At 37.6% G+C, this 13,361-nt stretch overlaps 2 long non-coding RNA genes across 2 annotated transcripts in view; one reads left to right on the top strand and one right to left on the bottom strand.

Moving 5' to 3' along the window:
- Positions 1-13,361, bottom strand: part of LOC126926692 (uncharacterized) — a 222,543-nt gene that overhangs the window by 172,359 nt on the left and 36,823 nt on the right. The window lies entirely within an intron of this gene.
- Positions 8,168-9,231, top strand: LOC126926738 (uncharacterized). Its single transcript, XR_007714831.1, has 2 exons — positions 8,168-8,337; positions 8,662-9,231. It is a non-coding gene; the product is annotated as an uncharacterized LOC126926738 (long non-coding RNA).

Raw genomic sequence — 13,361 nt, forward strand, 5'->3', positions numbered from 1 at the left:
TTAAAAAGTAAATAGCTGCTTTTTGAACTGCGACTGGGAAGAATGTCAAAGGTAATATAGTTTCACAAATTATGCCCCATCAACGTGTATAATAATTGCCGCTTTCTTCACAGAAGGGTTAGAAAAGAGAAGATTAAAAGAGAGACGGAAAAAAAGGTACGATGGAAACGATATCGAGTGCAGACTTTTTGCAACGGTCTAATTATGATTTATATCTGTTCGTTTTCTTGTTATAATGCGTACGTATCTGATTAGTTTTCGTAAATTACGTCGTTCCACATTTTCTTCGTGCAAATGATTGATGAATTCTAACCGATTAACATTCCAGCTTGACACCAGTTACTCATTAGCTGGCAAGATCGTACCGCGCTGCATTAAAAATACTGCGGTTCAACCGTTTTATTAGTTGCAAATCGTCCGCGTTTAGTCCATTCATACGTTCTCTTCCTATTAAGTAATTCTCGAAAGGACGTTTCGTTGTTTACCATGGCGCGGTTGACGAAACAGCGTTGTCCACGTGGCGTAGCTTTAATAAGAGAAACAAGTCTTGTAATTTTTGTTATATTGTAGACTCTTGTCTACATTATTGTATATACAGTATTGTATTGTATTATATATTATATTGTTATTATATATATGTATTATATATATTATTGTATTATATTATATTGTATTATATTATATATTGTATTATATATTGTATATAATATAATATATGTATATTATATTATATATTGTATTATATTATATTATATACAGTATTGTATGCTCTTTGTAGAATCTATTTCTGAAAACCGATTGGTTTCGGTAATTTATTGCTTTTAATGACAACGGCAAGGAGTTTAATTGAATATCCAGTGGATTAAGTTGATCGCAATAAATCTTAAGGCTAATGTTGCAGTCACCTTTTGTTTGTTCCTGGCAAATCATTGATCACTGTCAGCACTACAATCTTTCTATACACTATTGTATTTAGATTGTTTATCTTGACAAAAAGCTCAATCTTCTGAACGCTACACTAAATACCCTTAACCATGATCACGTGCAACACTAAACGAGGTGAATTTCTTCAATTGTCAACTTCATTTTATTACTGTTTCTTATTAATTTACTATTCCATTCGTCCAGGCAGAAGAAAAGGCTAAATATGAACGATGTTATCAAGAATCACAAAACAAATAACTGCAAGTTCCACCTACTTTTCCAATCATTCTTCTACAAAGATGCTACTCGTACTTGTATCTGGTAACATTTCTATGAGTTTTAAAAGGCACAGGGAACGTGTCAGAAGAGGAGTAGTACAAAGAAAACATTGCAAGAAATGCCAACCGCAAGTGTAGGTCAATTTTAAATAACAAAACGTACAGAAACGACTGCCATAAAACCGTGCAGACTGATGGCGCCTCGATAATAAAATCGTCACTTCCATCACTGTGCAAACGTTCAAGAAATCGTTTCGTGGTGCAGTACGAAATCGCTTAGGCGTCGTCACGTCGAGTGGTTAACGGAGCAAACGAACGGGGTTAACTGAACAGAGAGTTGGCGCAAACAGCGCAACCCTCGCCGGATTCGTCGCCGGTGACTGATGGCACGTCCTCGATCACGATGGATCCTCCGACAGCTGGAAACGTCGCCACACGCCGGCAGAAAGAGGCACTGAAGAGGGAGGAGTTATGCAGAGGCACGTTCGATACAAATCATGCTAATTCCGCATCAGTTGTCACTCTGATCAGAACTTGTCTGCCTGCAACGTCTAACTTATGGCTCAGGATGTTGGTATCTTTTGTCATTCACCGCTTTAGATATTTCCTTTCCTTTGTTCAACTCTTTAGCCGTGAAAAAAGCGAAGGTTTTCGCTTACGTGGATTAATTGACTTTGGTATGTGAATGTCGAAGATGAAGCTATTTTTCACGAGCATTTCGTACAGGGAAGCAATCTAATTTTAGTTATACGTATTTACAGATGGCCAGAAGGTGACCTTAGTCGTGTTTCCAACAGTGCAGATTCAAGTTTACACGAACCTTTTGCGAGACAAGTACTTTACAGATATAATTAGAGTTCATGTAATAGAAGTTCCCTGATTCTGTCCACTACACGTCGCTCTTCGTTTCATGCACACAAGTAAGATAAATGGATTGAATTAACAATAGCAGGTATAATTGAGCGCTAAGTAAAATTTCATTCAAACAAATAGAGTTCATAGAAACAGAGCTTTACTATATTATGATATGTAAAATGTTGTATCGTTGCAGGACAACCTACAGACTGTACAATCTCGCACCCAATATAGTTATGCAAATGAAGCTTCCATCATGAAATGGATCTCGAAGGGGCGCACGATCTGTTCGACGCTTCCAATCTCTTCCCTCGTCGCGGAGACATCGCTTAATAAATATAAAGCAGCACGTTGCCCGGAGGTGGTCCACTATCCTGTCGCATCTCACAACTGGTCCCTCGCCAGTCTTCCTCTTAATTATTCCCCGTAATTCTTAATTATTATGCACGAAGCCGCGTACGTGAGTCGAGCAAGGCTGGTCTTCTAGACCATCAGGTCTTTAAGACTATCAGTTCCGACCGGATGTACTGATATCTCGTATTTTCAGGTGGACAGATAGTCATCAATTTGAGGTTAGGATCAAGACTACATAATGAACGCAAGGTTTGGCAGAGACGTGGAACTGTAGCGGCGCACACCACAAGCACCGCTGGAAGAAACGAAAGAAGGAAGGTGGTGGCCGTGGGCCCTTTGATGCGTTTGGCCTTCGGAACTCTGCGTGGATCGGACATGGACAGAAAGAGGTCGGCATAGATCTGATGCGATGAGCGCCGCTGAACTATAATATTAATGATGACTGGCTTGCCCCCTTAGAGGAGCCTATCTATTTCGTTCTGTCCCGGACTGTCTTGTTCTACTGGGATGCAATTTCTCGATAATTCTTCGAGTCCTTCTGCGGCCAGCTCGCCGATTCGCCGGCTCGTGCTCGTTAATATTAATAAGCTGCTTAATATTAATATTGATAAGTCTGTTAATAGCGATGGGTATCGGTGACGTGGATACCGTAAGGTTAATAGTAGTCTGCCATTTTTTCACGCATCTGATCGAGCTAGCTTATTCAGCATGATTTCGTGTTACTTTACTCGACTACTGGGACTGGTTTCTGGAATCTATTTAGTCAGAATGAAGCGGAGTGTATCGAATTGCGAATACAGGGTAAATAGCGAAGCTTGAGATTTGTAAAACTCTTCAATGGAATTTAGAGGATATTTCATAGGAGAAACATGTTGCGGTGGAAGTTTGCAATGGAACGTCGTTGGCTGATACGTTTGCCAACGAATCCTTTCGGTCTGTTCGTTTGTACATTATTCAGCTTGCTTGTTGGATTTGTTTTTGCAGCAACGGAATATTTGCTGAAACTCCGTAAGAATAATGTCATCGAGCGTTGCACGATCGCGCACAACGATTAATGATTGTCCAGAGAGAACCACTTAGGAAATTCGCTAGATCGCTGACGAGTGCATAAATATTTAATGCGTTCGCTACATGCTGCCGCGCATCTCATGAAATTCCGCTGATTTATGAACAATTATTTGTCTTGCGTCGTTGATCGCAGTCTCAATTACGATCTTCTTCTTCTTCGTTTCTGTCTTGGTGAAATAAATTGTGCAACATTAAAGTAATCCTGAAAAAGCTTGATGGAGGGAAAAGCTTGGAAAAAAATTCATTTCGTGGCAAATAAGTAGTTTGAAATATGAGAACGAAGAGACGGAGAAAAAGTAAACGCTGGAAACGAGCGAATAAACGTAAACACGTGAAGTTCTAGGAAGAGAAGAATGCTCGGCGGCGAGTTTCAATTCTCTTGCTCTGTAAAATCCATCAACCGGAGGTCAGAAAAATCTTCGGAAATATAATTAATTGTGGGTTCTAAGCGAGCCGAAAAAAGGAGAAAAAAAAATGGAATAGCCAAGATGGTTCCAGCGTCTTACGTGACCATTTCTAGCCAGCTGAACCAGGAGGACGCCCAGCCCACTGGCTTAGAAGCGTACCGTTGGTAAGCCACGGTGGAAGATAATTAGCGATCCTTCGAACGGAGGATTTCGTGTAAAATGGCGTCGAACACGGCCCAATGCCGATTTACCTGAAATCTTCTTCAAAAGTTAGAAAAAACTTAAATTACATCTCGCTAATCGCCTCATCGAATTTACTTAATCTAGAAAACTTTTAATAGAACATTGTCCGGTTTCTTTTAATTAGAAACATTTAAACGACTAACCAGCTTCCACTTCCCTCGTCAGGCGTAGCATTTGCATTTCCTGCACAATTTTCTTAGCAAACTAGTTCATTTGCATTTGGAATTTGCTTTAGGAAACTTGTAATAGAACATTGTCCAACATTTTTTAATTAGAAACATTTAAACAACTAATCAGCATTGATTTTCTTCATGACATGTAGCATTTGCACTTCCTGCACAATTTTCTTAGCAAACTAGTTCATTTGCATTTGAAATCTGCTTTAGGAAACTTGTAATAGAACATTGTCCAACTTCTTTTAATTAGAAACATTTAAACAATTAATCAGCTTTGATTTTCTTCATGAAATGTAGTATTTGCACTTCCTGCAGAACGTTTTCTTCATTATTCCTAGCAAACTAGTTTGTATGCATTTGAAATCTGCTTTAGGAAACTTTCAATAAAACATTGTCCAATTTCTTTTGATTAGAAATATTTAAAAGTCTAAGCAGCTTTGATTTTCTTCATAACATATAGCATTTGCATTTCCTGCAGAACGTTTTCTTCAATTAGCAAACTAGTTCATTTGCATTTAAAATTATCTTTAAAAAACTTGTAATAGAACATTGTCCAATTTCTTTTAATATTTAAACAACTAACCAGCTTTGATTTTCTTCATGACATGTAGCATTTGCACTTCGTGCACAACTTTTTCTTCATTTTTTCTAGGAAACTAGTTTTTAATAGAACATTGTCCAATTTTTTCTAATTAAAAATATTTAAAAGACTAAGCAGCTTCGACTTCCTTCATGACATGTAGCATTTGCACTTCCTGCACAATTTTCCTAGCAAACTAGTTCATATGTATTTACAATTTGCTTTAGGAAACTTTCAATAAAACATTGTTCAATTTCTTTTAATTAGAAACATTTAAACAACTAATCAGCTTTGATTTTCTTCATGCTACATGTAGCATTTGCACTTCCTACAGAACGTTTTCTTCATTTTTCCTAGCAAACTAGTTTGTATGCATTTGAAATTATCTTTAAAAAACTTGTAATAGAACATTGTCCAATTTCTTTCAATTAGAAACATTTAAACAACTAATCAGCTTTGATTTTCTTCATGCTACATGTAGCATTTGCACTTTCTGCACAATTTTCTTAGCAAACTAGTTCATATGCATTTGAAATCTGCTTTAGGAAACTTTCAATAAAACATTGTCCAATTTCTTTTAATTAGAAATATTTAAAAGACTAATCAGCTTTGATTTTCTTCATGCTACATGTAGCATTTGCACTTCCTGCAGAACGTTTTCTTTATTTTTCCTAGCAAACTAGTTTGTATGCATTTGAAATTATCTTTAAAAAACTTGTAATAGAACATTGTCCAATTTCTTTTAATTAGAAACATTTAAACAACTAACCAGCTTCCACTTCCTTCATGACATGTAGCATTTGCACTTCGTGCACAACTTTTTCTTCACTTTTCCTAGCAAACCAGTTCGTATGCATTAACAATTTGCTTTAGGAAACTTTTAATAGAACTTTGTCCGATTTCTTTTAAGTAAAGCAAATTTTAAATACATATGAACCAGTTTGCTAAGAAAATTGAAGAAAAAGTTGTACAGGAAATGCAAATGCCACGCGTGACGAAGGAAGTCGAAGCTGGTTACTCGTTTATTTATCGTTTCAGGATTTTGCAAGACAGCAGAGAGATAGAAATGGCCGTGGGCTGCGAGGCAGCCAGCAAACCGTATCCAGCGGGAAAAAATGGCCGTGGCCCTGACCACCTGCTGCCACTTTGATACCGCCGCTAGAATCTCATTTAGCCGTGTAATTCCGACGTTCATTGACGATGGATCGTCTCTCCTCTGCGGCATTGTAGGTGTACTGAAACACTTCGTACCTTCTAATATATGATCGATCAAGAAGACCGAGCGGAACATCGTGCGCGTACAGCGTTACCAGAATCCATGGCGCGTGAACCAGTCGTGTTTCTCCCAGGAAAAAAATCGTTTCGCTCGATTTCCAACAGCCTCATCGTTCCACAGCACCGACAGTCACTCGCAGCTCCAACTGTATCTTAAACTGAACTTCATAGTTGTAATAAATCTGATCCAAGTATTCCTGGTGCCTTTCTGCTGCACTCGTTAGCGTCTGGAATATTTGGTTTCACAAAAAGTTCCATAAAATTGCCATATGGATTTGTCAATTAAAATCGAAGACAGATTGTAACGAAGACTGTAAGGAATAATTAAAAGACAAGGCGATAGAATCAGCGAAGGACAAACATAGTTCTATGGCCGTAAGTCTGCGGACATGGCACCCGATTTCCGGCAATGAATAGCCGCTGATTGTTTGCGCCGCGTCACGGTTTTACAGTCGCGTTTAATTCAATTTGTGAGTGACTTACGATGTCTGTCATTAGTCATCGTGAGGCGTGTGCGCGCCCGCGCGCCTCGTAGCTCCTTCGTATACACCGTGCAAGAAGAAGAAGAAGAAGAAGAAGAAGAGGAGGAAGAGGCTGCGGAGCGAGTACAAGGTTTACACGGATCTCGTCCGTTCGCGGCGATTATCGGTCAAGAATGAGCCTCATCAGGTGAATCGGCTCGAAATGGTACCGACGTAACGCGATTAATACCCTGCCACTTCGTCCTGACGATGCTTCAGCGAGACACCAAATGTTGAAAGCATGCAACATGTTCGAAGGTATTCCGAGCACCATGACGACTATCTATGTACGAAATTTCAAGTTTTTCCAAAATTTACAAATACCAAATCCATTGCAGGAATATTAGAAAATGGAAGAATGGGAGGAAACGAGGAACTTGTGCACTTTTTCATGGGTCGTAATCTACGTATATTCGTGCTGCCTTCTTTCGACTCGTCGGCTCCGTTCATCCTCCGTTTCTTCTTCGATTGGACGCTGCGAAAGGGCTCCGTGCCGCCAATTGATTCGCGACACAATGTCGGATAACATTGGAGAATGCCGCTCATCAGGTGAATCGGCCGCAAATGGTAGCCAGCTAATAAGTGTTTATTATTCGACCGGTGTTCGTGCACGTGGTCGAGAGTGTACGTAAATACGGAAGAACGAGCCGCGGCCACAAAGAGGAGAGAGAAAGTTACTGTTACGCTCGCCGTCCACGTTCAGCCGTCCGACGATGACCGAGCAAATTCGTCCTGAAGGTTCTACCCTCGAGCGGACGCCAGGTCGCACCGTGAAGCACGGAACAGCCGCACCGGTGACGCTCCGTTGCCCGTTTCACCGAGTCGTGAGTCGTCCACTTCGACGATCCAATTTTCCTGCCAGCTGCGACTATACGCGTTCTGAAATCAGTATTCCGTGGTTAGGCGATTGCAATCGACGTTCCTCAGAGGTGGAAGTATCTCACAGGAGACTGTAGTAGTTGAATCGACTGAAATTTGAGATCTGTAATGTAGTTGAATTCTGTTTATGTGGCGGGAGACACACATTTTATGTGATAGAAATTATTCTCTTGTTGCTTGAGACTGTTTATGTACATAACAGGATTTAATTAATTGGATTTAATTAACAGAATTCATTTAATTAGAACTGCAAGTATTAGTAGTAACTATAAGTATTTCTACTGCTTGTGATTGTTTATGTACACAACAGGCTTTAGGTAATTGGATTTAATTAACAGAGTTCATTTAATTAGAATTGCAAGCAACTGTAAGTATCTCTATTGCTTGTGATTGTTTATGTACACAACAGGCTTTAGGTAATTGGATTTAATTAACAGAGTTCATTTAATTAGAATTGCAAGCAACTGTAAGTATTTTCATTGTTTGTGGTTGTTTATGTACACAACAGGCTTTAGGTAATTGGATTTAATTAACAGAATTCATTTAATTAGAACTGCAAGTAACTATAAGTATCTCTATTGCTTGTGATTGTTTATGTACACAACAGGCTTTAGGTAATTGGATTTAATTAACAGAGTTCATTTAAATAGAATTGCAAGCAATTGTAAGTATCTTTATTGCTTGTGATTGTTTATGTACACAACAGGCTTTAAGTAATTGGATTTAATTAACAGAATTTATTTAATTAGAACTGCAAGTAAAACTTTGTTAGTTGAGGTTGAGGCTGGTGGTTGTTTATGTACACAACAGGCTATTAAATAATTGGATTTAATTAACAGAATTCATTTAATTAGAACTGCAAGTGTTAGTAGTATCTGCAAGTAACTATAAGTATCTCCATTGCTTGTGATTGTTTATGTACACAACAGGCTTTAGGTAATTGGATTTAATTAACAGAGTTCATTTAATTAGAATTGCAAGCAACTGTAAGTATTTTTATTGCTTGTGGTTGTTTATGTACACAACAGGCTTTAGGTAATTGGATTTAATTAACAGAGTTCATTTAATTAGAACTGCAAGTATAAAACATTGTTAGTTGAGGTTGAGGCTGGTGGTTGTTTATGTACACAACAGACTTTAAATAATTGGATTTAATTAACAGAATTCATTTAATTAGAATTGCAAGCAACTGTAAGTATCTCTATTGCTTGTGATTGTTTATGTGCACAACAGGCTTTAAGTATTTTCATTTAATTAACAGAATTCATTTAATTAGAACTGCAAGTAAAACTTTGTTAGTTGAGGTTGAGGCTTGTGGTTGTTTATGTACAGGCTTTAAGAATTTGGATTTAATTAACAGAATTCATTTAATTAGAACTGCAAGCAACTGTAAGTATTTCCATTGCTTGTGGTTTTTTATGTACATAACAACAAGCTTTAAGTATTTGGATTTAATTAAGAGAATTCATTTAATTAGAACTGCAAGTATAAAACATTGTTAGTTGAGGTTCTGTTAATTTCATTTGTTTTGTAATGGAAAGCAATAGAGTAAAATCTGATTTATCTGAATAATAAGGAAAGTTATAGCAAGTTAATGAAAATCCACTTGAACCGACGATACAGAACTGTATTTATATTCTGAAAATAGAAAATGAACTTCTCTGTACTAACTCTGAGCCTATCGTTCCAGGAATGCCGTGTCAATTGTGTCGCTAATTTTTCACCAGCATTCTCAACTACACGGCATAATTATCACCAAAGAACATCCTTTCCTGCCACCTTTTCTGTTACTGTCTCAGAATAAAAAATTACACAAAGTTGGAGATACGTTGACCAGGGCATGCAGCGTTATCCGTCGCGTGAACGAGAAGCAAACTGGACGCGAGAGGAAGCATACGGAGGTGTTGATCGCGCGAAGTCGGACCGCGGAGAACAAGAGAGACGAAAGAAGAGGAAAAGAGCGGTGGCGGAGCAACGGCAGAAAGAAATAAAGAAGGAAGAAAAGAAATGAAAGGCTGTCAGAGCGGAGGCGAACGGTCGTGGGGAAGCGAGGCGAAATAGAGGGAGAGAAAGAGCTCTAGGAGGGTATTAGTTGGTCTGAAGGGTGGATGCGAAGAAAGAGAGTTCCCTCTTTCTTATATATTTTTTCTTATATTCTTCGGCGTTCCTTGGGAAAAGTTTGTTGTTTGAAGCAGCGCTGTGCCTCTCTCGCGATCATTAATCATGCCGAGTTTTGGTTTGACTAGCAGCACCGCCGGCATGGCTCTCCTTCTCCCTGTTTCTCTCTCCGTCTCTTTCTTCCCCACCCTTTCTCCGTTTCTCTTCGTGGTTCGTTGCTGTTACGTCGGATTCCTGCAGCAACGCCAACCTCGAAGCTTTGCAGGGGAAAGAAAGAGGGTAGCACAGACAGAGGTGGGGTGGCTTCGTTTCTACCCCTCTCGCTGATCCCCCAATCTTCTACCACCCTTGAAGGGCTGCTGTCCCCCCACATACGAAGATGCCGGCTATTCGGAAATATGATAGAGGGGTGCCACCGTAGAAAAGGAAAGCCTTGTCCTCCGCCTCTTTCTCGGAACCCCTCAACCTCCTTTTCACCCCCGACACGGCGCGCATCGCCAACTAGGGCTGGCAACTTCTTTCTCCGCGTATCGTATGCCCCTTCGTAAAAGCCTTTTCTAGATACCAATAATAGATTCGGGAACTTTCTCCTCAACCGAGATGTCGCACAGTCCCCTTGTTCCCTTGTCACGGGTCAAACTTGGCTGATGGAAGTGCGAATCGTTTTCCTTTTGCCTTTTTGTCATTCTCCCAGGGATTGCCACGTTCTTATTGCTAGTAGAATTTTTGCAACTTTTCACAGGGATTAGATTGATAAGATGTACATTTAGTGTATCTTACATAATAGCTAGGAATAATAGTGATGGATAATGGTAATAGTAATGGAAATGCAAATCGTTTTCTTTTTTCCCTTTTGTGATGCTTCCAGGGATTCTTATTGCTGGCAGAATTTTTGGAATTTGCTATGGGCATTAGATTGATAAGATGTACATTTGGTAGGAACAATAGTGATAGTAATGGAAGTAATAGTAATAGTGATGGAAGTGTGAATTGTTTTTTTCCCCTTTTTGTGATGCTTCCAAGGATTGTGACGTTCTTATTGCCAATATTATAGATTTAGAAGCTTTTATGGGCATTGGGATTGATAAGATGTACATTTAGTGTATCTTAAGTAATAGGTAGTAATAGTGATGGATAATACTAATAATGATGGAAGTATGAATCGTTTTCTTTTTTCCTTTTTGTGATGTTTCCAGGGTTTCTTATTGCTAGCAGAATTTTTGGAATCTTCTATGGGCATTAGATTGATAAGGTATACATTTGATAGGAATAATAGTGATGGACAATAGTAATAGTGATGGAAGTGTAAATTCTTTTTTTCCTTTTTGTGATGCTTCCAGGGATTCTTATTGCTAGCAGAATTTTTGGAATTTGTTATGGGCATTAGATTGATAAGATGTACATTTGGTAGGAATAATAGTGATGGACAATAGTAATAGTGATAGAAGTGTAAATTCTTTTTTTCCTTTTTGTGATGCTTCCAGGGATTCTTATTGCTAGCAGAATTTTTGGAATTTGCTATGGGCATTAGATTGGTAAGATGTACATTTGGTAGGAATAATAGTGATGGATAATAGTAATAATGATGGAAGTGTAAATTGTTTTTTTCCTTTTTGTGATGCTTCCAGGAATTTGTATTGCTAGTAGAATTTTTGGATTACATTGATAAGATGTATATTTAGTGTATGTTACCTAATAGCTAGGAATAATAGTAAGATGATAAGAATTACTGTTAATATTTCATGCTTAATCAAGTAGGTATGTTTTACCGTGTTTTATATCAGTTTAATGCGACGACTATGATCTGAAGGTGTAATGAAAGTGTAAAGTGAGTCACGTAAGATTACAAACGGTGATATTTTACAAGCCATTAACGTTGTAGGAAACAGAACAAGATGGTGTACGCTTGATACAACAACAAATGAATAATGCATTTTCAGAATCTCGTTTGCGATTCTCACCTTTGCTATAAGTGTCAGGTTTATTATTATTATATATTAAGCGACGTCTAATTCATGGAAACATCAAAATTTATCTTTTGAAGAAATATAACTGGGAAACTTATTTTATTAATAAAGAAGAAAATAAGAGATGTTTAAATTAATTGAAGAAATATTCAGTTTATGAAAAAGTGGGACTTACAATGTAATTTATTCCTAGATTTTGTTTCAGAAAGCTTTGTTAATTATTAAATTAAGTTTTAATTTTAAATTACAAATTTGAGAACCAACTAGCTCGCTAAAAAGTGCTTTCTATATGCCCATTTTCTATAAAATCCTTCTTACAAAATATCCATATTCATTGAAAGGAACCAACATAACGATAATTCGACTTCTAGGCGACCAGTGAAGAAATTAGAAACAAAAGGATCACCTTCGAAAAGATCGAACACGAGACTCACCAGCAAGGTCTTTGCTGACAAAAGAGACGAGATTTCTGAGACAACAGAGTCTCATTGGTCTATTTGAAAGCACGTTCGCGCAACTCAGTCGGGTTCAGCAGAGGCGAAGCCATACCTGTGGATCGGTGCCTCGAAAGTTAAGGGTCCCGGTGCAGTTGATTAACGATGTGAGCGTCCAGGTCGAGGTGGGTGGCGCATGCCTTTGTGACAGCACGACCGCTCCTCCGCTCCTCGACATCGCCACCGTTGCTATCATGGATTATTATAACTCGTACGTTTCATCTGGTACTTCGATCGGTTGATAGCTAAATGTCGATGAGGTCTCCTGTTATCGTCACGTTCTTTGTCCATGCGTTACGATAAAATCAGAACTATTGTACGATCTTTGAAACTGCTGAGAACGATCTGCATCGAGCTTCACCTTTGAGATCTCGTGAAACGTTGATACAATTTTGGAAAACGAGTTCACATGTTCATGTGAAGCGTAATTTCTGAACAAAGTAGTTAAGCGTTAGTTGAGTCAGCTATAGTTTAATGGCTTAAAATTAGGCTGTCAACTTTACATGGAATAATTAAAGTTGTTGTATATTGTAAGAGATGTTGTATATTAATAGAGAATAAATGAGGGAATATTATAATATTTATAATATTATTAATATTTTAGATACTTGAGAAAAATGATCAAAAGTGAGGAAATGTATTGGGAAAACATTGATACAATTTGTAAAAAGGGTTCACAGTGTACATTTTGATGTGAGGTGTAATTTTGGAATAAAGTAGTGTTAATTAGCTATAGTTTAATAGCTTAAAATTAGGTTTTGAACTTTACATGGAATAATTAAAGTTGTTGTATATTATGAGAGATGTTGTATATTAATAGAGAATGAATGAGAGAATATTATAATATTTATATATGATATTTATAATATTATTAATATTTTAGATACTTGAGAAAAATGATCAAAAGTGAGGAAATGTATTGGGAAAAATTGATACAATTTGTAAAAAGAGTTCACAGTGTACAGATTGATGTGAGATGTAATTTTGGAATAAAGTAGTGTTAATTAGCTATAGTTTAATACCTTAAAATTAGGTTTTGAACTTTACATGGTATAATTAAAGTTGTTGTATATTAATAGAGAATAAATGAGAGAATATTATATATTTTACATATTTAAGAAAAATGATCAAAAGTGAGGAAATGTCTTGAGAAAACATTGATACAATTTGTAAAAAGAGTTCACAGTGCATATTTTGATGTGAAGTGTAATTTTGGAATAAA

This window comes from Bombus affinis, chromosome 18, assembly GCF_024516045.1.
Source record: "Bombus affinis isolate iyBomAffi1 chromosome 18, iyBomAffi1.2, whole genome shotgun sequence".
NCBI classification, from domain to species: Eukaryota; Metazoa; Arthropoda; class Insecta; order Hymenoptera; family Apidae; genus Bombus; species Bombus affinis.